Here is a 5,035-nt window from a genome sequence, read left to right as displayed (position 1 = left end):
GGAGCGCTGGCCAATGTCAGTAGCTGGTGGCGCATGGGAAATGGCCCGGCCCCTCTCCGCTTGAGCATCTACATGGTCCCAACGCCGACCTGATTAGGCTTTATAAAGAAATTATGACATATGTAGGCTACTACTTACTTGATATATCATTTTTGGCTCTGATAACGCAATATTACAAAGCAAAAAACAATCTGCTATTGCATATTATTTGTTTTCGTGAGTAAATATAGTGAAACATCTTTTGCTTCAATAAAAACAGAAACTTGGAGACTATCCCTGTTCACTGCGGTAGGCTGAAGTAGTTTTATCTTCGCTCATTCACTGTAGACCTTTATCTGAGCTGTTTTTGAACATCACAAAAGTCCATTTTGAACCGGAACATGTCAAAGCAGAGACCTGCACTGGCTGCTGTGATTCTCCCCTTTGCCACTTCAAAGAGCCAGCAGCAGTCCAGACCTGTTTGATGTAAAGTTCACAGGGACACAAACTTTAAAGTCCTACACAGGGGGACTGCTGGAGGTCCTCCCGCCTCTGCCCCACCTCTCCATGCACTCTGGAAGGAAGGAAACACATTGGATGGTGCTTATGTTAGGATTTTCATAGACGATGATGGTTTTTCTAACAATATTCAATGGATGTGTAAAAAAACTCATCTCTAGCTTGAGAGTTTGCGTAATCTTTGGTCATTTGTGCAGGAGGAGACAATGAAGTGGCTAATGTATCACAATTTTGACCATTCAAATCACATGCTGTGGAGAAAGGGCAGAGGAATGCATCAAACAGGGATGAGCCTGGGTCCCAGTGGGCAACTCTATGAAGGTATGGTCTTCAGAGAGGGATAAATGTCCTGCAGGCTCTTTGTGAGTTACCTCCCCTTTAACACAAACAGGCTGGCCTAGAGCTGCTTTACACTATCATTGTGTCTAAGGAGACTCTTTGGTCTTTTAATTTAAAGCCAACACCCCAAACAACAAGACTATTCTTAGAAAAAGAGACCCAGAGTAGACCTCTGGATTGGAGGTGTCAGCTAATTTGTGATACATTATTTAGTTATCGAAAAGAGGAAAATACATATAAATAACAGAAATAGACAGGGGATCCTTTACAGTAATATGCAGGGGAAAAAAATTAGCCTTCTAGATACTTTTTTCAGCCTTATACATGCTTTGAGAAAAGTCATATATACATCACTAATGTGAAATGAGAAAAGCAGCATCCACAGCATCAGAAATGTAGCACTGGAGTGCTACATGGACTTGTTTTCCAAGTAATTTTTGTGACTTGTGACTCAACTTGGACTTTGTGAGAGAATGCACAGTAGGCCACACTGAGCATAGACATTATAATAATAAGAAAACTCTTGGGATGGACTTGCGACTCCACCTAACCAATGAGGACTTGGATTTGGACTTGGGCAATGAGGACTTGCATCTGACTCAGACTCATCCATTAACAGGATTATTTACTGTCACACCATACAGTAGCAACAGTGCTTCTGTCACCACTGTATGATGTGACAGTAAATAATCCAGTTAATGTGTGCATTCTGTCTGTAATAAGAACTCCACAGTAGACTTGAGATATAACATAAACAGATGTGATTTCAGCAATATCTGCTAAAAGTTTTGCTTATTACACATATTTCCCTTGTTGCCTGTATTGGAAAACATAACAAGTACCCCCAAATGCACCTTAACATTTTGTAGAGTATTACATTTTGAAAATTACATCTGGCCTGGGAAGAATTGTAGAGACATTTTGCAACATCCCTGAGTCAACACCCGCCATTCAGCCTCTGTGTACTGAAAACACATTAAAAAGACTAAATGAGACTCTGAAATCTTCTGCTAGCCCTGCCGTACAAACTGGAGATACATGGATGCAATAAAAGGCCTCTGTTATAATGGGGTCTTTTTCTTGGGTTATTGCTTTCATTGAAGGCCCACTGACATTTTTGTAAATGCCAGCGATTTACGTCACTCTCTGAGGACTCAACTGGTGGTGTGTTTGTTGGTAATTACACTATGCTCATTATATGCACTCTTCATGAGATGACTGAAGTAATAACACTAGGGTTTGGTAGTGATATTTTGGTAATGAAACATAGCTTCTGTTGCTAATGACAACTGCTAATGTGAAAGACTGTTCTTTTGGTACCTTACAAAGACCCATAGTTGCTGGGGTAGACCATTTCCTCAACAGGCTACAGACTGATATATAGATCATTTTTTGGAGTGTTTTAACACAAGTATTACTTTATTTTTTCTTATGCTATTCCAAGTGGCGTTTGGATTTGGCCCTGACACTCACCTTAACTGTGACTAAACCTTCACCTTCCTCTTACAACACCTGCCCTTTTCGGCTTGCCAAAGTCTGTGTCTCCACTTCAGCTGCAAGACAGCAATTACTGTAAGTATTTAAAATTACAACATACATTAATGACACTGGGAGTGGAGCATGTGAGTGCCATCCTCTCCAATAAATCATGCTCTCGTCATTTGTCTTTGCTGATGTCCACTGCTGTGCTAACAAGGCCTATGAAAAAGCTGCTCATCTTAACCTCTATGTCCTGTCCTCATTGCCAACAATAGCTATTTGTTCTCTGTGGGAGGTCAGAGCTAACCACACAGGCACTGAAAGCAAGGCCTGGCCGCTTAAACTCTTCTCTCCTGATCAATTCCTGTATAGTTTGCATGTGAACCAGCCCTACTGTTTTACAGATTTGCAAATCCAGGGATTAGCCAGCTATCACCACAACAAATAGCTATCTTTCAGCATGTTTTGGTGTCATTATTTGCTGAGGTAATGCAAAGCAGTGGCGAGCTTGTACAGGTGTTGTTGCATAATTGCAGGGTGAGAATGATGCTTTAAGTTTCAGTTACTGACCCTATGTTGACTCCATGTGTGTGTATTTTCCCAAGGACCCAAAGCTTTGGTCCTGGTGCTGTGTCAGAGTTTTTTAAGGAAAGATAAAAATCTGCCTCACATTGAGATTGTTGTCCTTGCTTTCATATGTTTGGTTTTAACTGCGCAGCCACTCTGGACTTCCTGAGAATTATCTTTGCTGCAGGATATTCACAGCCCTTCCTTGTGATATGGTATCAAAACAACACATTATAAAACACGACCACACCTTGTTCCCCAAATCACCCCTACTACAAATACTACTACTATCACTGCTACTATTACTATTACAACTACTGCTACTACTATTACTACCAGCACCACTACTACTACTTTGGCAGCTCTCATTGCCTCTCTCACATCCTGTTCCAGCTTTCACAGAAATAGTTCTTTATTTAGATACACCTCAGAACACGCTGGCTGATAGGATAAAGGGTGGGCTAAACCTGTTTTACGACAGAGGGTTAGAGCCCCTCCCCAAACCCCTGGCCCATGGCTCGGTCTGACTATTGTTTGTTTCTGTTCCCATGCTTTGTCATCTGTTGACAATTGACACGATGGGAGAGAGGAAAGAGCCTTCAAGCAACACATGTACTCCACCACACGTGTCCAAGGTTGGGTACTACCATCCAAGGAGAAACAAAAAATAGCCTGATTGTGGAAGTTGAAAGACATAAAAACAATGTGTTGTGTACCATGAGAGTCCACTAACCTGGCTGTCTCCAAGGATATGTTATCACTTTGCCTGGAATATACAGTATGGCATTAAACTTTTTATCTGGCATTTATACAGGTGTTGTTAATACCACCTACTGTGAGTGTGGTAGCCTCTCCACAGATCTGACCTGTCACTTGGCCTGGTTGCTTTACCTGCTTGTCATTTCAGGTAAAGCAATAATGTTATGTAGTGCCCTTTCACTAAAAGTGAAGACAGAAGAAAATGTATCTGGGGGAAGCTCTAAAAAGATTCCATTCTCTCTCCAGTAGTCTTTGAGCCTGTTTTGAAACAGCACTAATGCCTTGATGTCTACATTTTCCAAGTACGTCTTGTCATTCAAAATATTAATTATACATTTCTACCTTCTAAACATGTTCTCTACATTGGACACGCAGTCTGTTTACCTATAGAAGCTGATCATTTCACCGCAGGGGTCACAGACAGCTGTCTCCGAGTCTCCGTGAGAAGGCGTGGCACTGGCGTACATGTATAAATGAACCCTTACTCTGGTAGTGTGTCTAATGTGGGACCCTGCCAAATTAGTTGGGAGGGCCTCGGGCCGCTCTCTGTCTCCTCTGCAAATTAGAGAGAAAGAAAACAGAGAAGAGTGAGGAGGAGTGGGTGTCGGTGGGACAGGGCATACAGACAGGCCCTGCAGGGTCATTGAGATAATGACTTCTTTTGATAGATTAACCACATATACAATTTATGTGAGCAATCACAAGTTAGAATGTAGAAAATAGCTGTGAATGTTATGCCTGTTTCTGTGTTAGACATATATAAAACTGTCACCAAATAAACTGATGTCTAGCATAAGCCATAGTTTATCGTACTTGTTTAAGGTTAGGGCTGTCAGTTTTATCATGTATCTTTGAGTAATATAATGTATTTTGTAGGAAATGAAATACCCTATGCTTATGAAACCTTATTATGTAGTAAAATGGCTCAGACCTCTATAAACATTGGTGTGTTCTCCAGCTTAAATATGTAATGCTTTGAAATATTCACTGCAATCTGAAACTTCCTTATATAAAATAAAATACAAATGCAATTGCAATTCCAGCACATGCATGAAAATGTGTATATTTTTGCAAAATTGTTCAGCTCTAATAGATTAATACCACTAGTTGAAAGATCTTTATTATTAGTTACTATGGGGTTATTCTATGTCAAGTTTATTTCTCTAGTGTTTTATTAGCTGTTTGCACTGGGCTCTCCTCTCTAGTCCAACTGAATATGAGCAGTCTTGGACCTCAGGAGACTTCGATGCTTGACGGCCTGTGCACACAGCTGACGCTGAGGGGAGGGGGAGGAAGAGGAGAAGACAGGAGGGATGTGCTACTGGGAATCAGCCACTTTCACGCTGACTTCCTGTTGTCACCGCTCCTATTTCCTGTCTCTGAGGAATGCCTT

The sequence above is a fragment of the Boleophthalmus pectinirostris genome, unplaced genomic scaffold (assembly GCF_026225935.1).
Source record: "Boleophthalmus pectinirostris isolate CB_2022bp ecotype Guang Dong unplaced genomic scaffold, ASM2622593v1 HiC_scaffold_22, whole genome shotgun sequence".
Taxonomy (NCBI): domain Eukaryota; kingdom Metazoa; phylum Chordata; class Actinopteri; order Gobiiformes; family Gobiidae; genus Boleophthalmus; species Boleophthalmus pectinirostris.
Note: the sequence above shows the minus strand (reverse complement) of the source record.